The sequence below is a fragment of the Numenius arquata genome, chromosome 5, assembly GCF_964106895.1.
Source record: "Numenius arquata chromosome 5, bNumArq3.hap1.1, whole genome shotgun sequence".
NCBI lineage: Eukaryota > Metazoa > Chordata > Aves > Charadriiformes > Scolopacidae > Numenius > Numenius arquata.
The window spans coordinates 37,884,690-37,911,444 of NC_133580.1; the positions used below are offsets into that span (position 1 = coordinate 37,884,690).

At 37.7% G+C, this 26,755-nt stretch overlaps 1 protein-coding gene across 2 annotated transcripts in view; it reads right to left on the minus strand.

Moving 5' to 3' along the window:
• Positions 1–26,755, minus strand: part of FBXW7 (F-box and WD repeat domain containing 7) — a 99,195-nt gene that overhangs the window by 50,365 nt on the left and 22,075 nt on the right. The gene's annotated exons all lie outside the window — the stretch shown is intronic.

Below are 26,755 nucleotides of genomic sequence, written 5' to 3' on the forward strand. Positions count from 1 at the left end.
GAAAGTGTTTTTGGTTTCACCAGAGGGAAAGGTTTACTGGTGAAATCAAAGTCATTCTGCTCAGATATTATTCATAATGTGCATTTGCACCCACATAAAAGTTTCAATTTCAAAACCAACTAACTTTTATTAAGGAAGATATGTACTCCAGACCCACTGAAGAAATACCTACAATATCTTCAAAAATCACACATTTCCTTCACCACCATCCACAGACCTTGTACTGCCAATTCACAAAATGATTTTACTACAGAACCTTTGCTCCCGCTATACTGATGCCACCAGGGCCTCCCTAAGACTGCGACTACCCTCCACGCTGACAGGGTTACATCACTTCTGTCGGACGCAGTGCCCACCGTGCCCCAGGGGGAAAGAGGCTTCCCTCAGTCCTCTGTCGCTCTCCCTCTCCTCTGCAGCCCCCTGCACCCACCAGCAAAGCAGCTCTCACGCAAACAGCCCGACCTAATCCACTTCAATCCAACAAGCCAGGCTGGCAGAGCCTAACTATTTAAAATAGCCATTTCATTTTGACAAACAACTTTGCCAGCAGATTTGAGAGAGTATTTTCCTTAAACAGAGGGCTTGCGCTAAGCTTACCCAGGCAAACAATCTACGAGACATAGACATGTGTTTATCAATGACTGTAATGGTGGAAACTAAGCCCCTTGGATTTTGTAGAGACGTGGCTGTGGAGCATTAGTGTATTCCTTCTACCAGTTGTGCTGGGGGAGCAGAGCGCCCACAAACAGCTGGAAGAAATAGTATCTTAAGCTGCTACAGCTTCTTGTTAAGACTGAATCTGAGCTCTTTGCCAACAAAAGTGCTCTTCGCCCAGCTTAGCTGTAATCAAATCAAGGGTTTGGTTAGCTGAGAAACAGAAGGTAAAAATTGGGACTTTTCAAGGCATAAGAAATATATGCCTAATATATGTTAGGCTACAATTTAGAACATACTTTGGCAATAAAGATACCTCCCCCAAAAAAACATACCAAAAACTTTGACTAAGCCTAATCTGTTTACAGAAGTTTAGGACATCTGCTAACTGACTTGAAGGACATCTTTAAAGGCTCTATCTTGCAAGCTCTTTAAGAAATCCACTCATGTACAGAAATCTGCAATACGAAAAAAATCCTGGGAGGGAGAGTTCAAATATACAAAAAAGTACAAAGTCAAAGACAGTACAAAGAATTTATGACCTTCTCTTTCTGTGTATCTTTTTTAAAAACTCCTGTTTGAGTAGCTGATCTTCTTTTTGGGCTTGTGGATTTTTTTCCTTTCGTTTTTTAAAATCTGTTCACTGGTAAATAAACAGAACAGCCAATTCCTCTCCCACCTATTTCAGCAAAGTCATAATAATAAACTATTTTTTTAAAGTTGCAGCAGACACGAGGTGAAAGATTATTACTTACGTGAACACACTAGATTTATGTGAATAATTCTTTGATCAGTAAAAACGCGGATGTCTTTAAACATGGTATACTTTTCTTGAGATGACAAAGCTCCTCTTACCCCATGAACAATTCTCCTTCCATTTTAGCTAGAATCAGTTTCTTGAGCCAAGATGTGTGCAAAAGGCAACTTATACAAATATTTTTGTCTAAAATACTTGAGATAGTAATTACACAAGTAACTTTACAAAGGAAAGTGACTTTGTGTATAATTAGAGTCCAGAATTCGATGCCAGTATTTAAACAATATATAGGAATTTTACCACAAAGCAATATAACACAACAACCACCTCAGCTAATGGTCAGAAACAGCTAACTTTTCTTATATGTTTGGAAAAGAAATCAAAAGAAAATAGCAGGAAAATATATTAGCTTTGCTTTTGAGAGTAGAGAGTAAAGAATTTCTGTACTTATTGTTAACCTGTGCCATATCTGAATTCAGCCATTATTATTTATGACCTTTTAGTTCCAAAAATTGATGGGAACTTTACTCTCGGAACACCATAAGCCATGAAGACAACGCAAAAAGAAGTGGGAATGTGACGGAGCAAGTAACAAGAGCGTAAGTCTGAAGTTCAGTACGTGCTTCTCTCCGTTATCAGTGCAGGATAATTTTCTGCTATTTTCTGCAGAGGCTTCTTTGAACAGAACGTTGAAGAGTGATTATATGTCCGAACCTTAATAAAATGTCAAAATCCACTGCTTCATTGTATCTGCAATTATGATGGTTTCCTCCTACACATGGGATAAGGAAGGATACAATTTTGTATTCATGGTGTTCCAAGCACTATGTTTTAAGTTGTGGCTTGATGTAAATCAGTTATTTGCCAACCAGAAAGCCATTATTATAACCTCACATTTTCATAAAAATGGCATTTTTGTTCTTAAAAATACTGCTTCAGATCTTGAATACACTTCTAGAAACTGAAGATTTTTAAACAGTTAGTGGTTCTTGCTGCGAAACAAATACCGTGGCCAACAGCTTATGTCACCACTACGACAGGGACAAAAGACAGCAGACTGGGTTCTCCCCTGCAGTTTCAACTCTGCTGAAGTTGAAATGAGAGAAAAGGCCTTTAGGGAAAGAAGCTGTTTTGGCCTCAAAGCTTCCTCCCTTTGCCAGGGCTGAAGCTCATGCCTCCGAACTCTGGGGGTCTGTCCAATGCCAATGGAAAAAGCAGCCGTACCCGACTGGGGTGGTCCTGCCTCCACCTCCAGCCTGCCTCAGGTGCTGATCTCGATGCCAGATGGAAACTACAGGCAAAGCAGACCTGTCAATCGCTGGCACCAAAGCAACATTTGCCCTGCTCTCTGGAACTCCCACCATGTGACAGTTTTCACAGTCAAGGTGAATTATGTCCTAAACCTGCAGGCTGAAATTCCCTCACATGTTTTCCATAGCACAGATAACATCTTCTGACAAAACAGAACCAAACTTTTAATATCGATTTCTCTCTGTGTTTCAGATGGACCCTGAAACACATTTTTCCAATGTGGACCACCACCTGGAAACTTGTTACTCAAAAGAAATAAGCTCCTTGGCTAAGATGAAGCATGCTTCTCTTCCTTTTTTAATCATGCTACTGTCTTACAGATGGCTATGATAGTATTTTTTCCTCTCTGCTGTAGAAAAAAGAATCACTCTTTGAGCTTCAACAACCAAAAGCATTGTAAAGACTGTACACAATCTATGCAGCTCCTCTCATAGAGGGAACACATCAAACAGCAAACTTCTGTCAAGAATGCACAGCTAAACGTCGATGGCTGGTACAACAGTATTTAGTCAGCTTTTGTGCACTGGCTGCTGCATAGCTGAATAGCAAATCTTACCACAACCTTCTTGCCAGGAGATTTAGCCCTCCTAAGAGTTGGGCTTTGATGCGTCAGAGAGGAAAGGATAATTCTTGTATTTTCTTTGGAAACAATACAATCGTGATTGCGAGACATACTTGTCTGAATTAGATGTATAATACCAGGTCTCATAAGAGACGCTCCAAACTTCTAAAGCTTGCCTGACTGTGATAGGAGCTATTAAGGAGTCTGCTTTAGCGGATAAGCAATATGACAACTCCCACAGAGAATCAACTGGTGCTGTGCTGGAAGGACTGAAAGTGCTAGTCCTACCGTTGTGCTTGTCCTCAACAGAGGGAAAAAGAAAAACACAATTCACATCAATTTCCAAAAGCGTCCTGATTTTTGTTGAGAAATACACAAGTGAAGATCTTTGACTTCTTCTATCCCTTCTGAAAGAATTCACTGCAATTTAATTGAGAACTTTTTGGTATTCCCCAACTGTAGGTAAAAGAGAATTTGCAAAATGTTAACCACCATTTTGAATCTGGTGGTACTAAAAAGTTCCTTGAAATAACAAATCTTGGTGAGGCAGAAGCATCAAGTTCACCACCACCTTCAGCCTGACAGCCATTGCTCCGTCAGCCAGTACAGCATTTGTCTGTGTTAGTCCTGCTCTGAAAAATGACATATTGCACCTAGGTTTTCACCAAACTGTGAGACAGTTTGTTTTCTCTTAAATCCTGACAACCAAGGAGACTGGGGAGACCAAATAGTACTAATAATAATCTTATTGCTACCCCTTGCCCACTCTTTCCCAAGGTAAAAAAGGTCAACTAGCAGCCTACTGAGCATGGGTATCTATGGACTACCCATGGACCACCCATGGACCAGGTGTCACACCAAAATTCAATTTCTGCCTGGTAAACCATGCTATCTGATGTACATTTTTTCATCTGATTTATAGCACACACTGCAATACGTTCTGTAACCAAGAGGAAAGTGATTATCTTTCTGCTTTGGAAATAGCTGAACCCATTATGGATATTACTTATAAATTCCTCATCAGATGATGTTTTCAGCTGACCAGAATAAATCTATTATGCATAGTTTTGAGACCTCAGTGAATCACTGCATTGCAGCCAACGGAGGCTGTACTCTTACTCTTCCTGGTACACGCTGCCTAAACTACTATGGACCAGAATAAGTGCTTCCCATTATTTGCAGCTGACATCTGTCATAATAATTTGTCTTTCTGTTTCACAAATGGGGGATATCTTTGTATTTCTCACATTGTCTTCAGAGGGGACAGAGTATTTGTTTCTTTGCACTTCCTATTTTGAACTAGGGCCATTTTCAATTCTTTTATCATTATTCTCTGAAGACAACTTGCTCCCTGTGGTATTCTCTTTCAGTACAGGCCTTCAGGCTGACTTCTTTGACACTGTATATCCACCCTGCGCCTGCTAAAAATCATGATATGCTGAAAAAAATTATCAATTTGATTTGCCTCCACACATCCGCAAAACTAATGTGAATTAGGATTGCATTTCCTTCTCTCCTAAAAACAAATGCAGGATGTAGGAACAGAAATGACCGAAACAGTCACTAGCCATAAAAAAAATGAGAGAACAGATGGATTATAGATGGATTAGGATTGTGCTAAAAACCCTCTTGAAGTGATTTGATAGGAACAGGCTGTATAATTCCATTTTGAATTTTTACAAGAGATCCTTCGTAACCCAAAGGTACTTCCAGAGATTGCTTAAGACCCAAAGACAGACAAAACTATAGCACCTGTGACTTCTGCACAGCTTCACAGAATATATTTACAGGACAACATCTAAGAATTTTATTTAACTGAAGTTATGGACAGATATTTGGAGACTGAATGAATAAAACCGAGGAGAGTGGCACTAATGTAAAAGTAGAGATGGGCATATGTCAGCAAAGTGATTATTGCAAGGCTGGTGAATAAGGCTACTAACCTCCCTCCTTCAGGACTTCGACACTGTTGCAGGTATACCTTGCCTAGTGGTATTTCCACCTGCTGTACACCTGGATATACTTCTGATTCAACAATACACATGAAGGGCCAACACCACAACAATTTCCTAATTATTTTAATTTGCCTCTTATTTTTTGAGAAGGTTTCCTAATTGAATACTAAGCATCAAAAATGATTCCTCATTGAAGCAACACTGAGCTCTTGAGTTTAAAGTACAGCTGTTAACACAGATTCCAGGGATGCGGGATTGATGTCTTTTTTTTTTTACTGGCCAACTTCACAGGGTTGGATGATTTGTCCAAAGCTCACCACGCTGAAGGTCTATCAGCAGAGTTCTCGAAAGCAGAAATATTCCCAACAGAAAAACTGAGCTAAAAGTCCATCACCTACTACAGAAGCAGAGAAGCTTTTCACAAAAGTGAAAAATTTCAGGAGGACATTGTCAGTAACTGACAACTTCGGTTTTGCCCACAGGTTCCAAACACCATGAAACATCCAGCGCAGGAGATCCAGGACCTCTGCATAACAAAGACAGAACCACAATGTCTCTAAACACTATGAAGTTTCGGTATTTCCATCTTTTCACTGAAAACTATCTTTGATGTGTTCTCATTGCCAGTCAGTTGCTTCAGATGTTGATTGCTCATTACACTGATTTCTCCACTGTTTTCAGTTCCCACAGATAACTATGCTATTGTTCTTTCACTGAAGGTTTTATTGTGAACTTCTTTGAAACAAGTCAGCATAAAATACCCTCAGTGGGATGAGGTTCTGGATGGAACTTTATTCTACTTCATCCACAGCAGTGCCTGCTATCTATATGCTTGTTAGGAATATTTCTTTTAGTCCTTAACGCAAGATCATCTATTACCTTAAAAGCACTTAAGATCCTTACCGCAAGGTTCACCACAAAACTCATGTGTAGACAGTGCAACAGGCAAAGACAGATAGCCCAAGATCTTTCAACCTGTTCAAATCTGTACATGTATCAATTCCAAGTCACCAAACATTAATTAGACATTAAGCAAACATTAGTAGTCTCATGCATTATTTTTTAAATAATATGGAACAGAAAAACTATACACCTGTAAAAATTATAATGATGCAAAGGAATTCTGAAAATTTTTCAAAATATTTAAGGTAAGACCACACAAAAGGCTTTCCAAGAGGTGGTTCTTAGACAACTTTAAAGATGTAATTTGCAACTCATGAGTCTCAGTTATTTGAGATTCCCTACCACAAATACAAAGATGACATCATAGATCTGGAAGATTCTAACTTCTACCACAAATGTAATCATTTTGTATTTAGTCTGAAAAACTTATCTAGACATTCTGATTTCTTTTATAACAAAAGCTTCAATTATTTACCGGCCAAATACTCCACTGAATTAGTTTTACACATGAACTGAATTCAAATTAACATTGAAATTACATCATGCTTATAAACATCCAGACATGGATGATAAAGTTCCCTCTTACCACCTATCCACAGCCTGCAAAGTTCCTAGTGCTTTTTGCTATGCAAGAACCAAGTTAATTCACAGTTGCCCTTCTTAGTTTACCTAAAGGACTTCTGAAATATACTTGTAGAGTCTTTCGTTCATCTCTACTCATCAAGCCACTCCACAGGAAGCTTAAATATTTCCTTAAGCTTAAGCCACAGTGGTTAGGTACAGTGCTTATTAGGGTCCTTACTCAACATGCTGCCCATTTGTCACACCTGGACACCATGCCATGCAGCTCTTGTACACATCCTCCCCCATGTTTAGCTATGCCAATGGAAGATGCTACTGTCCCCACTGCAGAACCAAAGGAACAATCCATAGGGGAGTTTTTAAATCCACTTTAGGCAAAATTAGCTGGGTTAGCGCAAATCACCCATTTAAATTGGCTAAGCTTTTCTGGCTGATGGCCCCACAGCCCGTGTGGGAGCTCTGCTGGCTCTAGTGAGGCCGTAACTGCCACCAAAGGGGCAATAGCAACCAGCTAGGGGGAGATGAAGGTTTCCAGTGGCATGGATTTCAGCCAAGTGAAAGTCTGTCTACAACCTCCAGCATGTGATTTTTAATCAAAGTAGTGATAGTAGCACAAGCAGTCATAGGAGAGCATTTACGGTGACAGAAATGCTTCTATCAGTTCTACGTGTGCCATGTTCAGTCTGAACAACTCGGCCACTTAAAGATGTTTTACCCCCAGGTATTCTACCACCTTTCTGCAAGAGGTTACTGACCTTAGAGCTCTGCCGCTCTTTCATCTCCTTCATGCAAAAGATTTTCCAGGTAGCTTAAATCACTCTCGATAGCCTTTTAAACTTAACTAACTTTGCCTAAAGCAAATTACAGCATTTACAGGATCCATTTGCCAGCAAAGCTGAAGGGAAGAAACAACTTCTGGCAGAGCAGCAGTGCTGGGAAAAAAGGGAGAAACGAGGAGGGTGGTTAAAGGCAGAGGTGTGCAAATAGAGCCTCCAGGAGCAAAGCCAGATCCAGAAGATGGCAGCTGTTCATAACCTCTTCTTGTACTTTTGTATAACTCCATTTTAAGACAGATGGGCAAAAGCAAAGTGCTAGAATGTATAAACTCAGGGAGTGGAGGGGAACTGCCCCTGGTGCAGCAGCTATCACAACAGGGTCTTACTTGGGCCATCACTTTTTTTGCTGTACTGCAATAACACATCAAGAATTCTAGTAAACTGTACTTGATTTAAAGAACTTTAACAAGTTGCAGTTAGTGGATTCTTGACTTTACTCTTGCCAAACACAGAATGAATGTGCTTAAATCGTGAAAGCTAACCAGTAAAACAGCATTTAACTTGCAACTCAAAACACGTATAAAGCCCAACCTTAATATTCAACTTTATCAATATCATTTTAAACACGATCACTTCAACTCATACAAAGAAAAAGTCTTTGCATCACATTTTCCACATGTGTAGCTCACACTATAAAGCAGCAATGGTATTTTGCAGCTGAATAGTGTTGCTCTTGAAAATCTATGGATGCTTTATAACTCTTATTGAAATGAAACTGGGCAAATACTTAAGTAGGCATGAAGCATCTCAACCTGATTTCTTCTCTCCGGGACATAAAAATCTGGCCTACATTGTACAAATATCTGTTAGCAGGTCTAGAATCAGAACTTGTCTTCTGACTTCCAGGCATTGGTTTTAGGAACTACAATAGTTTGCTGTGCTGCAGGACGAACATCTAAACACAGCATGCCTCCTTATTATCAGCAAAGCAGAGTTTACGAGTAGAGGCAATATCTTTCACTACCCCAAGTAATATAGTTGGGGGGGGCGCATGGGGAGGAGAGCGAAAAGTTGAGCTGACAAGGTTTCAGGTACGCTGCTGATACCACCCGGTCTGCTTTTAGGGATGCATCTGAGACTGAAGTAAGGAGTTTGTCTTCAATGGGAAAGAAAGGGGTGAAACAAGGTGAAAAAGCCTAAGATTATAACATGCCGTGAAATCAATATCTCTATTGAGTCTTTGGTTTTATTGTCCCAGGCTCAACGCTTTGGACAGCATTCTGTAGCTCTTCCTGGAGGGTCAGAGACAGTGTGGGTACTCTGAGAAAGGTTAACCCGGCAGGTGTTTCCATCGCTCATCAGCTGTCAGAGCACTCCATCTGTGTGAGGCGACTGCTTAGTCACCCCCGGGTGTCCCAAGGGGCTCGGAGCACTGCACAAAATGCACCGAATTCCAGGAGGAAGCCAGGAATTTGATGATCCTGTTACAAGGGCCATGCACTAGACCCATGCAGGGCTGTGCTAGCACATACCAATTACTTTGTATTTCAGACAGTAAATGATTAACATGTATTTCTAAATGCAGAACACCTGTTCTCAGCTTGCACCTAGCCTCAAAATTTCCTGCTTCCATTTCAGGCCTGGAAGAGCAGTCCATAAGGTTGCCCCCCACCCCCCCTCCACTTCCCAGCTATGGCAATAGATCCAGTAGAAGACATACCAGCTCCAGACACAAACTTTGCTCAATCGTCTCTTCAGATCATCTCAGCCAGTGCAGCACTACTCATACTGCTAGCAAGAGAATCAATTTCCATGTATATGTAACGAGTTGGCTTCTGGCAAAGACTTACATAATTCTACATAATGTGAAGTTCAGTCACAACATCAAAAGGAAAATTATTTTTCCTTTCATGAGATCTGGGATTTTACTGTTGTTCACTCATTTGTTTTGGCAACAGCCCTGATCACTAACACTGTACACAATCCCAAGTTTTTTTTTAAAAAAGCCACAAACCAAATCAGGAGATGCTAAAGGAAATGAACCATAAAGTGGGGGCAGCAGGATAGTATCTAACATTTCTGCAAACAATCCATTTGTCACTTTCAGGGACCAGGGTTAATTAATATTCTATAAAGGTCTTCCAAAAGCTGAATACCTCTCAAGTTCTGAATTCATGGGGCTGACCTTAGACTTTCTCAGAATGATTTTTAATGCAGTCTGTTATCAGCAAAATCCGTTTAAACACATGTCCCATCTGCCAGTACCCCATTTGCAAAAGAGCTTCTTATACTTGCAGACAGTAAAGCTTCTGCCTGCTTCCCTCTCTCCTCTAAATACCAGCTGTATGGTAATGAGCACAAACAGCTGAAAAATACTGCACAGTAACAAAGCTGGTACGAAACGGGCAGAACAACGCTTCCACTCAATGAAGCAGTTGTAGCATGAATTTAGCAGATTAGCTATTGAACAGGGGTGGGGGGAGGTTTGGAAAAAATGTAAAGGGTCTGCACAGATAGCAAGAAAATGAAAAGAGACCAAAGGGGCACAAGCTACCAAAGAAAAGCCCAAATTCTAAAGTACTTTTGTTGAACCACATGAACCGATTCTTCAAATTTTCTAAGGCTTATTCCTCGCGCACTAATGATATTCCAAATGCTATTCTGATCATTTGCAAGTTCAGTTAGTTTTTAAAGAAGGCAACTTGTTAATGAAAGTTTTCCATTCATTAACAAATCTCTTCATCGGCTGGGGGTGGGGGGAAATCCTTAAGAACAGGAACACGCTCTCTTACTTCAGTTTCTGGTACTTTCAGCATGTGTGACCAACAAGCACCATATTATCTATTAACTTTTTGCATAATAGCCCTCTCAGCCTAACCATTTTTGTAAGGCCATTTTTAAAAATGCTGACAACATCCACACTACCCTCCAGACACTGAGAAGCCTTCTAAGCAGTGAGCATAAAAGACACTTGCTTTTAAGAAAATTTGTGCATAACTGCCTTCAGCTGACGTGCATACAAGGCATGCTGTTGAGTATTTGTTTATGCAAGTAGCTAATTAGATATACGCTGTTTGCATAAAGTCTAAAAATTGCACATGCACTTTTGCACTTGAAATTGCATGCATCTATCTACTGGCAGATGTGAAAGACACATGCAGTTTTGATACATAAAGCTGATGCAAAAATATGTGACTTCTTTCTTGTTTGCGATTTCCCAATGACATCTAGTGTTCCTGTTGCTTTTGAAGAACTGGAGCCTAATGCTTTCTAAGAAAAACACGTTAAAAGATGGTGTACTGACACTGCCCAGACAAGTGCTCTGCCAAAATTTCATACACAGGGCTTTCTTTATGGGTTTTTTTAATTCCTAATTTAAAAGCCTTACTGTTTCACTCCCTCAGCATCCTAACATTTGTCTTACTGTGACAAGTAAGGCTAGTAAGGTATTTTTCAAAAATTCATCTATTAAGACATACTGAAATAAAAACACTATATTGCTTCTAGAAGTAGTCAAGAGCAAAACCCCTCATCTAAGGGAAAAAAAAATATTTCCCTCTATGGTCATCATAACGCAGCTCCTAAGAAAGCACAGATAATCTTTTAACCTTTATACATCACACTTAGAGAGTTAAACAGAACACACATACAAAATTGGCTGTGCTACTGGCTTCTTTTCACTGGTGATCATAGAATAAACAAAAAAAGAGAAAGCAATTTTCTCAGGGCATGAAAGAGCTTGTCATGCGGCTATACAATGGCATTCTCAAATGACATTTTTATTGCTTTTGTCTATCATAACCCTGTAATAGATAGAAGGAAAAAAAATCACTACTAAAGTTCACTAGAATTTTCTACCTAATTTCAAATTTTAATGTACGTCAAATCTATTGACTTTACCTTAAAGAACATGTACTTTGATCTTTCCTGGAAAATTCTAGCTCACATTTCAAAATACTTCTCATATTTAGAGCCCCTTAGGGAAATAATAAAGAGTTTACCAAAAGATAAAACAGGTAACAGACATTTTTAACATACAGAAATGAATAAAATACTAATGATTAATTGAAAGCCACTTATCGGCTAGAAAGTGTTAATATTTAGTCTACATACTTATTATCAGTAATTAAAATTATCAGTGGTACCCATAAAGTTCTGTACTTAGAAAATGTCATAAGTATCACCCTTAGATCTTATTTTTTAATCTGTCCTCTGAGTTGTTTAATATGCACCAGAATGAAAACTGTTTGCTTTAGAACACTAAGTAACTGAAAGTATTTTGAGAGAAGGTACAACACTTTATAGATGGAAAAATGATCTGACAAAATTACTTTGGTTCTTTCCAGATATATGCCTTTCTTCAGCTCATCGGCACTCCAGGTGGAAGGAATATGATACTACAGACATGCTATATCTAGATGGTATTTGCTATGCTGCTAACCCTGGTTTGCCTTGCTTGTTATCTTCAGAAGAGCCGAAGCTTCTCAATATCATTATTTACCTTTTCAGGCCATCATCCTAATTTATAGACTGGGGTGCTAAAGCAGAGTCAATGAACACAGAAAGCCCCACTTACTGCGTAAGATTTAGGCTTCTTTCAAGATGCAAGATTTTTGCATGTTCCATATGTTTCATATGAAATCTTTTAAGATTCCATGCTTTACTACTTAGAAAGAAAACCAAAGTTGTCTAAAAGAACTCCCCAAAATGGTAACAATTTCAAAACCATAATATATTATGCAAGAAAATGCTTGCCACTGAAACTGGCAAAGCCACACTCACTCATTCCTAAAGTTTAACCTCAAAATCTTCATTATTATATCATTTGGACAGAATATCAACTACATGAACCAGAACACTGTTGTAAGAAAAGACTGCACTGAATGTTGGCTCTGTTGGTGAAACAGTGACATCAGAAAAAGGTTTGGGTTGGACGTAATGACCTTTAAAGATCATCTAATTCCAGCCCCCCTGCTGTGGGCCACCTCTCACTAGACCAGGTTGTTCAAAGCCCCATCCAACCTGGCCATGAACACTTTCAGGGATGGGGCAGCCACAGCTTCTATGGGCAACCTGCTCCAGTGTCTCATAGCCCTCATTGTAAAAACATTTCTTCCTTATAGTTAAGGCTTATATCTATAATCACTGTTTCAGACCATACATTCCAAGAATATGACCCTTCTGTTTGCGATGGTTTCAAGAAACACTGACACACTGCCTGCCTTGGATACCAACTTACTCTACTCGAGAAAAATATATTGGCCATGTCCAATAGGTCAGTTCTGCAGGGTCTCAAGTAATGCATATACAATGGTTGCTATTAACAAGGAAAATGTGCTTCAAATGTACTTTCATATTCAAAGTTTAAAAAGCAAATGAAAAAGGAATCAAAGTTGTTTTGTCGATACCCTTTATAGTTCAAGCCTAGCTGTACTTTGCCAGCACTTGTCCATAGTCTGCACGTGCTTCTAGCACATGGAAACCTTTAAACACTAACAGTCTTGAAAAAACACTGAATATTATCTGTGTTCCTGAGTATAAACAGTATAGAGGAGAAAACAGTGACTCATTTTAAACAAGAACTATCTTAACTGTATTGACATTTCTAGGATATCTCTTTAACTCAAAAGGATTAACATACTTCCTTTACAAGTAAAGCACATACATGCAACAGATAGAACAATCATATTTCAAACCGTGATCTTCTAGAACAGACTGAAAAGATGAAAACAGTAAGATTTATAGACAGCGCTACACTGCCCCTTCACGTCCACTACAGAAACAACACCACAAACTGCAAGATGTAAAAGAATTCATTGAAAATTAACATGGTAACTATGTTCAACTGCAATTTTCCTAACATTTTATATTTGACACCCCCTCCTCCCAAAACCATACAGACGAAGGAAGACAATGAGATTAAAATTTAAACTTTACTTTAGTGGGAAAACAGCCTTTTTTTCTTTTTTTTTTTTTAACTTTGATATTCATATTTAGTCCTTTCTCTTTAAGCAAGATATTACTGGGATTACATAGTGGATTACAATTTAAGAACAAAAAACCCTCAGATTTAAGATCTTTCTGGGGAAAAAACCCACATACTAAAAGTTTTAAGTTAACAATGGAACAATAAAGCTTCCATCAACAACAACTCTTAATGACATAGAAATTGTTTACGAGTATCTAAATTATTCATACTTCCTGTAAATTCCCTTAACTTTTTAAAGAAATGTCAGGAATAATGTTTTCCAAAGAGTAATTCAATAGTTTCTTATTTTGTCACTACTTTGTTGAGTTAACCTTCTTGTAAAGACTATACTTTGAGAAAAGTAAAAAAAAAAAAAAATAAAAAAAAAAAGCAGTATATATTTACATATTGCGGCCAAGATATTAATTTAGAGTCATAGATTATTTCTAAAAGTCTTGGTAGGACGATAATACGCTTTCCTGAGAAAACATAACTAGAAGATTTCACAGAAAATGAGGCAGCTGGCATCTTCATTTGGCTTGCAAGTAGATACCTAATAATTATACACACACAGTATTTCACAAGTACATGGCACATCCACACAACTCAAAAACCTTTACTATGGGGAAGGTGAACTTTATTCATAAATAATTCAATCTTCTAATGCATAAACCCTCACACCCCCTCCCCTTTCTTCTCCTTTTTTTCTTTACTAATGATATTAGTTTTGGATAACCTTCTTGCTGGTTTAATCTCTTGGCCTTTTCAAAAGTAAGAACTTAAATCAAATACAAAAGCAAGAAAAGTATTATAATTTTTTTTGGGGGGGGGGTGGGTGTCTGTATTTTCTACCTATTCAATGCAGCAAGCTATTCAGTTCAAAATTGGACACTAATCTTGAGAAACCTCGAGGTGCACTAGTCCAATCTTCAGTTCTTAAACTACATGAAAGACAACAAGACTTTGCAATTCTATTCTGAAGAAAAATAAAGCAATAAGATATTACTTTTCTGTATGTTCTACATACATGTAGCAAGACAAAAGTATAAGATATTTTCTATTTCAATAGCTGCAGCTTGCTTGCAGTTGAAAACGGTAACCAAATAAATAAGAGGAGCAAAGCATGACATAAGTAGATTTATTACATTAATAAACAAAATTCTTAGGTTTTATTAAAATTAATAGTGTCTGGTTGTGTGTAGGACTATATGTTATAGTTAGCATTTCTATCCAAACTTGCTAGGATAAGTCCTTTTCTATTTTAAAGTATATTACTTGTTCATGTTAACAGGAAAAAAATATGTATGTTCATACCGTTTATTCAGGTAAACTACCTAACATATGTTTATCTCCCAAAATTCATTGATGACTTTTCTGCAGAAAATCCATAAAGTATAGAAATAAATGACAGAAATTAAGTTCTAGCTCTTTTCAGCTGAGATTTCAATACTAGAAAAAAGACAAATCCAGTCTTTTTTTCCGTAAGAAACTGGTCTTAGTAGAAAAGACTACTATAGTAACTTGAGGATTTCCCCAGTATTATGAAATCCCTCTCAAGCCAGGACAAAGACTTGCAGTTCCTCCTATCCCTTCCTACAATATGATAAATTGACATAAAAGACCTGGGAGATGACAAGGTTCTTACCGAGTATCGTTACAATCCAAAATAGTATTTTTCATTATGAAGACAAAATGAGGTACACAGCAAGACCACAAAGAAAACCATTATATTGCATAGAGGCAAATACTTTCTTAAAACAAATACACACACACCTAGAATCGCAAAATTTGCAATTTCTTAAAATTTATGCTTAAAATATTTCATGTATTACAAATGTTCATATGGTACATAAGATAAGCATAGCCTTAAGTAGCAAATGCGCCTTAGAAATCTCTTCTGCTTATAAAATACCCTAAATCTATTACCATACCATTACATTGGTCTGGTAACTCTATACAAATGGTACAGCAGAGTTCTTTCTTCTACGTGCACTTTATTAAATCCATGGGACATTTTAGACATGCTATAGTTCACAAGAACATCACAAATGTCTCTCTGGCTCAGGCTAAAAATCAGTCTACCTTAGCAGAGTCTGGTGATGATTTAATTTTCATCATAGACTAAACCCATGTCTATTAAACTATTCAAGTCACCTGCATACAAGCACAACTTTTTCAAGGAGGAAACGGAAAAATTAAGTCTGGATTATCAACAGTTCTGAAAAAGGATGCAAAACAGTTCTCTGAATGATGTATTTTGGAAATTCATGCACTGAGAGACTTCAAACTGCAGTACAATTTGCATTCTTCACAATATTGGTTAAAAGGACACTTAAGGACAATTTGCCATTTTTTGAACTTATAGCACCCCCCTAATCAGATCAGATCAGATCAGATCCCCTCACTAACAAACTGTTGCAAGAGGTAGTTTCTAAAACTAATCATAAAATAATAGCATGCTAGGTATAGCAAAACCCCATTTTCCATAATCATAAAGATAATATCCAAAGGATCATCTAGTAGCAATGGGAAAATGAAATTCAAGATTTCTCTTCTGACTACATGCAAGTAAAAACAAGGGGACTTAAAAGATGAGACACTTGTTTTATAATAAATCTTGAAAAACAGTTATTACACTGATAATATCTGCGCCATTATGTATTTTCTTTTCTCCTCTGCCCAGTCATATGACTTTTTTTCACACCAAATTATCAATCAACATACTATATGGGATCTTTCCCTTAAAACACACATCCTGAGCTTTGAAGGAAGCTGGGACTCAAGGGAAGCACTACATCCTCTTCAGGGGTTTCTCCTCTATGAAAGGGACTGCTACTTACAACTTCAGTATTAGGTTAATTGAAAGGTTTTTGATTAAGAACAGGGGGTTATTATTTCTGTCATATTGGTGGCACCTGGAAGTTAGAGCTCTGTAACTACAACCAATTTGGCTTTGACTCTGTGAGCAAGACATAAACCAAGATTAAAAAGGGAACGACAGCATAGTTTGGCCGTCCAACACTCGGTGTTAGGTCTTCTTTTTATGAAATGAATGGATTCGTAAACAAGTCATGATATATTCTTCCTCAAGAATATATTCTTGTTCCAGGGACTTCACTGTATAATCTACAGCGTCACTTTTAAAAATGATATAAAGTTCTTGTCACCTGGAACTGCTATCCTGGGAGTACTAAAAAAATACTTCAACACCTTCTACCACTACAAAATTTTTCTATTTTGCTGACACACATACAGAGAAACAGCCACATTTTTAGTAATACAGCTCTGGCTGCTTGCTATTACAGCCACTCATTTTCCTGTTCTGTCGTTTGTCAGTCTCACTTTCTGTATCTCATGCCATTTGTAGCCAACAAAGCAAGACTGTATCTATGCCACAAGCCTGGGACTGGTGCAGCAATGCCTGGCTTTCTCCACCCTGTGGTAACTATACTATTGCTAAACAGTCTCTGAATTTGGAGCATCCACCAGAGAAGCAGAAAATGCCATTTCCCGTCAAGCAACCATTGTAAAGGAACCAAATCACTGCTGAGACCGCACAAAGTGCAGCTTAAGTTCCATCTGTAGATAAAATGAATCTGTCACAACTTTCATTTAGAGTAATCTACCAAATGCTCCTGACCACTTTTGCTTTTAGGTGAGAATCAGACTTAGGAATTTTTGGATTCTTATGAAAAAAAAACCCACAGCTGTAAATCAGAGCTCAAACATTCTCATTCATAAATGGAGAAAACACATTTTGCACTAAAATTCAGGGGTGATTTTTCAACACCTGATGAATTTTGTATACAAAGTAGTGCCCTCAAATTCTCTTTTCAGAGAGTTTCCATGCAGCAGTGTTTTATCCTCCTGCCTACATCTTCTGTTACTTCTGTATGGAAAAACTGTCATTCTCTAAAATCTTCATCCAATGAACTATTTGGACCCAATGAGGTAAATGCATTTTCAGAGGCAAAATTACAGTTTCAGAAAAAAATCATATATCCCATTTCCCCCCATTAAATATATAAATAATTTATATTATATATAATATATATAAATATATAAATTAAATATGTAATATGTGTATTAAACACACAAAATAGGTTAATTTCAATTATCTCCAGTTCCATTTATATATTGAATATTTCTTAACATACTTGGTAAAGAAATGCATACAATTTTACTTAGGACAGTAAAATCTGAGGAGGATTTCAGTTTGAGACTATTTATTACCAAGCAAACTACACTGATGCAACAACTGAATTTTACATCCACAAAACCAATGCATTCCTAAAGCCTCACTAGTATGGAAACTTGACAGAAAAGAAAAGTAGAAGGCTCACAGGACCTTCAAGAGGTCTCCCTTCTCAGTGGAAACTATACTATTCCCAACAGGATTAGAACAGGATGGAGTTGTTTTATCTACCTTTGGCTTTGTCCTAGATGCAGAGTCTTACAAAGCAGCACTGCTGCTACTTACTGGCAAGAAGCTAGAAGGAAATCTTAAAACTCTCCCTGAAAGAACAGCATCTGTATCTGTGTATGTATTCTGAGGATTGTTATTAAGTAGTATTAGATAACGAGATGCTATGACTCCCCAATTCTGAATGGGAGAAGAAAGGAAGCAATTACCTACTAGCTTTAATATTGCATGCTACGGAGCGAAAATTATATATTGTATTTTAAATATAGACCATGAAGTTCACAAGCACTGTCAAAGGAATTCAGAAGTTCAGAAAGGTTTTTAGCATATTTATAAGTAGCAACTGACATTCTTTTAGAAATACAAAGATGGCTGCATATATTAGGTTTTTAATAGGGTAACAGCTTTGTGATCCGTGTCATTATGTGCTTTGGAATGCCACATCCAATATCTGGCACTCTGATTCTTCAAAGAGAAAATACATTTGTATGTCCTCTCTACTGGAATGCATACTGATCTATTGCTCTTTGAGAGAAAATTTAAAAAGCTTATTGATAAAGCTGAGCTAATTTAAAGACTGGAATGAAATAGTTGGACAACACTCCAATAAGGTACATACAATACAGAGGGGGACACATTTGGGCAAAAAAGACTATTTATTCAGTTGCTTTAATTTTGTTGGCTACTTTGCAGCAGTAATTATTTTACCCCTTATTATAAGTATTTGTTTTAGAAAATTAAATTGGAAACATCCATAAAGGAATGCAGTCTCTTCAAAGTCACAATGTTTGCATTTAATTCCCTTTCTCCACCACCTCCTTCCTCTTTTGCTCCAAAATTGTCTCTTAGTGAGCTAAAAAAACCCACAATACTTCAGATTTTCAACAGTTTAGTCTCAAGACTTCACAGAATATTCATTCCCCATATGTCCACCTACCATCAAAACATGAACTATTTCCCAAAACTCTGTAAAACTCCTGGTTAAAACTCCTAGTAAAGAGAGATCAAAGCTTCAATTTGTGCTGCATTACAAGAATATAGAAAAAATGCATCAAGAACAAAGTGTGTGTCCTATGTTGCCTCATAGCAAGGAATTTCTTGGATGAAAATGCACAAATAGGTGTCCTGATTTCACAGTTCTGAAGACTAAGTAAAAGGGTAGAGGAAGTCCAAGATACAGACAATCTGAAATTAAAATTAGAGAAACAGTGGAAAATAATTTAAATTACATTTAAAACTACTACTTAGTATAATTCTTTATTTTCAGTAATTTTATCTTGCATTTCACCCCACCAAGGTTTGATTTGTGTCAGTGCAAGTACCTTTGCAAAAAGGATTCTATTTATCTTCTTCCAAATACATAAATATACAAATACCATACATTATGCATACACTCAGACTATGTTAAAAAAAATGTACACGTTTTGGTGTTTATATCATGAAGCTCACAGTTATCTCTTCATAGAGAAGACAGTTCGATTTAAAGGGGTTTTATTCACCAACATTTTTCATGCTTAAGTAGTGTAAATCTGAATTACAAAAATCTTAAAATCACCAAGAAAATACGAGGCCTTAGGGCCAATTACTAAATAACATAACTCAATTTTTACATCAACACACATACGCAAAAGACTGAGAATGCTAAGAGCAAATAAACGCAGATGTCTCTTGAAAGATTATTTTTACTAGGCTTGCAGAACCTATTATGACTGGGTAACTATGTCTGAATAACCTTAGGGGACATAAATTGTCTACTGAAGCCTAAAGAATATGCTGAAATTTTTCAGCAATTATGAATTCCTATGCTCTCCATGTCCACTGCAAGGAGCTGCCAATGCTACATGTTTCTATAAATTAGATCCCCCGAAGTCAGAAAGGCACTCCAAATTAGTGGAGAGAGGTGCAAGTTATGGTTTTTAATATTCCTGCACTTTAGTGACCAGCGAGAATTTTTACTGCAAGTTTCCCTCTGTATCAGGAAAAGAGAAAGAGAAAAGTCAGGGCAGGAACCGAGGTTTCTGGACCCTCCTCTTCTCGCCACCGTATTTTCAGGGATGAATTAATTCTCTGAGGATGTCTTAGTTGTCCTCAAGCATTTACTTTCTCCACATACCAGAAAGAATAGGTCACTTTTGATACAAGCTCTTCCTAACTTGAGAAAAGTAAGGCTGGACCTGCTAGACATGGCCATAAACAGACAAATATGCGGTATTTCTGGACATTTAAAACATTCACTTGTGTGCTCAAATTAAAATGGGCCAGCACTTCAGAACAGGAAACTATTTCCTTTTGACCCTCTCGGAAGTTTGGATGCCTTCCCAGAAATCTCAAGACTGGCGCAGGGCTTAGTGCTGGGCCTGCAAGACAGCTGCATCTGGATACAGCCCTTCATGGGAATGCACAGGACAGACCAAGGAAGACAGGTTGAACAGATGTAACAAACTGAGGTGCTGCCAGGTCCAGAAAGCGATCCACATTAATCAGATGCTCCAAAGAAATTTCACTCAGCAAGGCAGCGCAATGCGCAGGCCGTTTGAAAAGCTAACTTTAGTTATGCCAACAGATCTCACGGAAACCCATGATCACTCCCACAGCTCGGTACCAGGCAGTTCCAGCTGCCTCCTCTTCTTCTGGGAGGGAATTGCTACAACTCACTCAAGTTTTCCCCCATGATGACCAGCTCTTTATGCAATAAGAAAACAGAAGCATAGAAGAAACTAAAAGAAATTTACAGCAAACTAACTTGACAATTAAATGGAATAATTCCAATTAAATTATAACAAACTGTCTTTAACCCATGAGGGGGGAGAGGTGTCTTAAAAACATCAACAAACCAACCCTAAAATGAATCTACTTTTGCAATTTTAATCCACATAATATTGCATATGAATCAGGCACCAACCAAAATAGCTGCTGTTATTATTCTAAACCATTTTCTTTCTAAAGTGAAGAAATACTGCTATGGACATATGTCCTTAATAAAGCTGGAAATTAATTTCAGCCCTCACATTAATTGCAATTAGTGTCAATTTTTTATAGTGCAAAGTGACCTCAACACATAATCATATTTCAAACATGATGAGAAAACTAACAATTTCTATCAGAAGCAATTTCATACCATTAGATGAATCTCAGTCAGAAATAGCACAGACACCACAGATCCTGCCATAGGCTAAAGGGATGATGTAGCCTCGCTTTCTTTAATTCGTATGATTAGTTTTTTGCCACGTGCAGTGTCTGTTAGATAATCTTACTTGTTTCTTGCATCAGTGTGAATGGGAACTGCAAATAAGCGGCAAGCTTACATGTCTAATGCATGAAAGAAATAGAAGATTATTATTGTTTAAACTAAACACATTGCTCCCAAAAAAAAAGATCCACAAGAATCTATTCTGGGTGCTATTCAAGAGGAGAGAATTGGTACCAACTGTGAGAGTTTATTATCTGCCTGGAGATAATAAAGCAAGGGTAAGAAGTGGAAATTGATTGACATGTAATATTTTAATACTTAATTTATTATACTTAAATGCATGTATTTTAAAAATTAATTAATAGATGCTGCAGCAGCTGTATTTTTATATTTCTTCAACCTGATGGCTTATCTGGTTCAATTAGGAAATACCAGACTAGCCAGCTACAGATAATTCCTCGTTTCATTAAAGGAGATGAGTGGGCAGGAAGGGCTTCCCAGAACCGCACACAGCATAAGTGGAGAAGCAAAGAACAGGAACACTGTGGGTGTAAAAAGGCAGGAAAGAAAAGAGAGATGCTTTAGAAAAGCTATGTGGACAGAATAGGCGGTAGACAGTAGAGGACTTGTTTGATAGGTTGGTATCTAGACAGGATTTGGAGAAGGGGAAGCAAAAGAAGGGAAGACTATGAGGCCATGAAGAAATTCAGGGTAAGAATTCAGTCTGAAATTTCACTGACAACGAACCGCAGGAGAAATGCAAGACGGAATGTAGTAGTGCTGCAAATATGTTAAAATTGCAAGCATTCTTGCCAGCTGCTGCCGTTATCATGAGAAGTAATCTTGTGTTAGGGTTTATTAATAGCAACATGCTTTGGAAGAGACTGCCATTTGTACTTGGGGAACACTGTATCATGCAGATTGACTTAGAACAACAAATCTTAACTGTTTAAGTATAGTAGTAAGTCTACCTAAACACAGGGTAAGCAGGAAAAAAAAGGCACTAAAAACGTACCAAAAATATCTTTCTAGCACCTGCTCTGCCGTTCTTTTTCAATTTTCAGGAAGTAAAAGTCTGTTGGGAGAGTATCCTTAGAAAGACAGCAATATAGTGTCACCTACAGACTCCTGGCCTACGAGCCAAGGAACAACTTTCTGTTTCCAGCAGCTAACTGCACATTGTGTTTCTATGCTTGTTTTGTCTTTTGTTTTTCATCTCTACAATCAGTAAGCTTTCCATGCAGGGACAATTGTGCATACAGCATTTAGGACAATGCTGTATGTATAATACGAACAGTAATATTTGTAAATAAAAGTATGCTTTTAAACCCATGTCTGTATATATAAATGGGGGCATCTAAATCATGAGGAAACATTCCACATGATACCATGTAAGAGCAGTGTGCCGCAACCAGTTACCTTCACTACACAATAGCTGCACTATAAACTGAAAATATATGCTGACTACAGAAACTGGAGTCAAATGCAATTTTAGAAATTCCACAGGAAGGCACAGATAATAAAATATCTGGTCTCAAATTTCCACATATTTACATATTACAGATTCCTAAAATAAGTCTTTTACCTACCTGAGTCTTCTACATACAAGTTGCTTCTTTTTTGCAATTTAGAAATAAAGTTCTATCTACTACCTTGCATATGCAGAGCAATGCAGCATATACAAGTTCAATAAGCTATCTGAAATAGTGAACCATCTGAAAAAGAGAGGGGAGAAGGATGCATGTTTTACTAATTAGAACACAAAACACTTGCTGTCTTTGCCACATTCTTATACTATTCCCTGTAAAACAAAACCATTTCCCTAGCTCACAAAGAAGTCTAATACCATTTACCAAGTGTTATGAATTCCTTTGATACTAAGTATAAAATAAGTTGAGTTAAGGAAGTATTGCTAAACTTAAGATAATTCATAAGGGAAGAACATATATAGAAGAATATATTTAGACTTTTAGTATCATTTATGCATTTTAACTCCTTTTTCTTCTCTCTTCCCTTTATCAATCAGTTTAGGATCAGTGGATCTTTGGTGGTCCTGCAATATATTAGAATATGATCTACAAAACAAATTAAAAACACCACACCCTAACTTAAAATGTTTTGCCTACTCCTGCAAAATGTTACAGTAGTAGCAAAGTTATTAAAACAGATTTACTGTATCACCTTCTTGCACAGGATCATATCACATTTTCATATGATATACATAACCAACACTTCTCTTTCACAAACATGTATATTTGGAGCATATTAAAAGTGTAGTACAGTTATCACCTGAATTTTTAAGAAAAATCATTACTCTGCTTCATGGATTGTGTATTTCCCTATTAAAGTCATGTCCATTTGAGAGGCAAGTAAACAGTGAAATTTTTCTGAAATGTGATCAAACTGCATGTAACTACACAAACAATCTGCAGTCGTCTCAATCCTCTTACCAAGAAACCTTGCAATCACATTGGTTACTCAAAAAATATTTTAAGGAACACAACAAACCAAAAGTACAGACTTCCTTAACTGGAAATAAATAAAAGGAAAAGTCATGTCAACTCAGTGTTGTTTTGTTGCTTTTTCAAAACAACCAAGTAACACTATAAAATACTTGAACAGAATTTATAAAGATCCTGCTGTTGTTCCTATGCAAAACTACATTTTCAAACAATTTTATCATGAAATGAAGATAAACAAGCATACCAGGAGCTGAAAAGAAGGCAAAGGGAGAGAGAGAGGAAAAAGAGGCCCACTTTTTAACAGAGGATGAGTATCAGCAAGAAGCTGTAGGAAGAGAGCAGAATTAGCAGGCCAAAACTAGGTAAAGTGCGAGTGAGACAGGGCAGACCGAGTCTCAGAGTTTGGAAGAAAAATAAACCAAGCTGAGCAGTGAAACTAGGAATGAGATGGGACCTTCGCTCTGAGGAGTGGAACTATTTAAACTGGCAAACCATCATTCCCTGACAGTAAGGGTTCAGCACATCAAGGAACGACCATCAGCTGGTTGTGATAAGTGGCAGAGATCCGAGAGTAAGATGCTTATGCTACAACCCCGCTTACGACTTCTCTGCATCTCATTCTAGTTCAGTTTGAGTTCCACTCAGAATCGGGGGAATGTCAGAACAAAGATCGCCAATTAGTTTGCCCTCTTTGTGTTTCTGTATTAAGAGATAGTCATGACACGGCAGACCATTTTTTCCTTACACAGGATGCTTTCCGCATACCTGAAAAAGCTCTGTTCAGGAAATTAAAATGGCTTCATCTGTTGCAGAAGGACAAAAAGTGTTTACTTAGGGATACAAGGGACTGCAAAAAGAGAAAAAGGAGATTCACGGTTACGGCAAATAGGTTTCAAAGCAGCAAGTGATGTATTTAATTACACATTTCACGAGTTCCCCTCTAGCATGATCAATCAGCGAAGAGGCAGCTGGGTCAGTTTATGGCATCTGACTCCCATTCCCTCTCTTCTTCTGCTGGACGCTATAACCTCCACAGCTTGAGACAATAAAACAGACAAGACTTTAAGCAGGTAAAGAGCTTTCACAAAGTAAATCCAGCGGGTTTGAATAGCTCAATGTGAATAACAATAAAGGTTTCTAAAGACATCTAAACAACTGGGCACAAAGGACTAAAATTGCCCAGGCAACCTTCCTTCTGACACCTCCTGAAGGGAAGTGACTGACTGCAGAATCGTCCTAACATGCTTTTAGCATCTGCACCCACGCATCAGTCTGTAACAGACAGCACTGCTCATTGCACGGAAATGGAAGTTTTAAATGCATCAAAACCACAAAGAAAAACATTTTAGCTAGCGTTAAATATAAATGAGTTTCCGATTGCTGCTTTTATCTTGGCCAGAAATAGGTAGAACAATTTAATATAAAAGTGTTTTTCAAAGAATCAGTCTGGTGACAGAGGATCACTGAATATTCTGAAAAAGCAGTCCCTGGGAGTGCTGACATGTGTTGCAGTGGAAGTTTGAAGGAAAAAATACCAAACACCAACCCACCCCCCAACACCCAACTCGCTCCCCCCGCATCCAACACCAAGTTGTTAGAAGTTGTCCAAGTATTTTTGACCCAGTATAGGAGGTTGGACTAGATATGCACAGTTCAGCCAGCAATTTTCATTTTCCCAAGGGATGCAGGGAACAGCTGTTTGAACAGCAAACTAAGTGCTCCCTCCTACAAATGGCTATCTTAAGCCCAGAGCGTCTGTAACATCCCACAGAAGGGGAGGGGTAGTCAGAAGCATACTTCTGCCTGTATCTAGTTCTACAGACCCATAAACACTGACTACATCTGACTGTATCCATGGTTTTGAGGTTTAAAAAACAAATTTTAAAAAGGGTGGATTTTGGCAAACTTCTCGTACACATAGGCTGGGAAACCATGGGACTCTTCAGCTGAGTCAGGCTGAACTACCCCACCTTGAGCTGACCAGATAATTGAGGATCTATCCACTTCTTTTTCCACTTCTGTGATTCCTAGTTTATTCTGTCTCAAGTACAGTACAGGGTCAACTGGTTTGCAAGCAAAATGAAAGAGATAATTGCAGAAAGAAGGGTGAAGAAGATAATTTTTAGACTGCCTTTGCTCCACACTGAGAAAATAAGTATCATACTGTTTTTCTTCAAGGCTACCACCTCACACAGGAAGAACGTTTATTCCCCTTGTGAGAGGAGATGAAAGGCATGGGAAAAGCAGATTCAGAGTGGAGATACTGCATATACTTTAAAAAGAAGAGAAAATAGTTCATTTTTTCAAGATTATTTATCTTCTAAAAGGAGTCACCCTTTAAGTAGAGTGTTACACAAGACTTAGTCTTGCTCATTTCTGTAACTTTTCAGTATTCCTTTCCTTCCACTCAAAACCATCAGCCTTTTCAGTTAACTTCCTTCTGCTGGACCTCTGAAGTACTTCCATTTCATTCCAAACATCTTCCAAAACTGAAACTCCAAAAATAATAAAAGCAAGAAAACAAACACTATAAATTATAAGTTTAACAATGAAAACTAAAATCTCTGTAAGGCTGGTTTCATTGTGAATATTTGGATATCCAGAGCAATGGACACACTCCATTATGAGAACAAAGCACAGGGGACAAGAATGAACTTACTTTCATGTAGATATCAACTGATCAGTCCAAGATTTGTACTTCCACTCGGGTGACAAATTCTAACACAAACAAGGGAATTTGAAGGAAAGGCTAAACCAGCTTTGACAGAAAGTTATTTCTGACAGCCACTCAGAGAGGCCACCAGTGGCCATAATGCAAGTTCTCTGCCACAAAGCCCAGAACCAAAAGGTCTCTTGTAGAAGATGCAGGTGTGTAGGAGTGCTCTGATTGTCCACTGACAGACCCTTAAGGCTCCCTTATGTTTTAAATAAAAAAATTATACACATGTCCATATATATATATATGCATGAACACACACGCACATTTTCACACCTTCTTATAAATGTTAAGAAATTCCAAGGGAAAAAGAGATTATTTTTTTCACTTTGTGTTTAAGCAGAAAATAGTTTAGTTCTTTTTCATATTACTCAGGACCTGATCCAAAGTCAGCTGAAATACAGTAAGATAGGAGAATACACCATTTCAGAGAAAGCTAAATAGTTTTTTGTCCATTAAGTAACTTCTTACTGTCATTAATGAAATAACGCGCTGT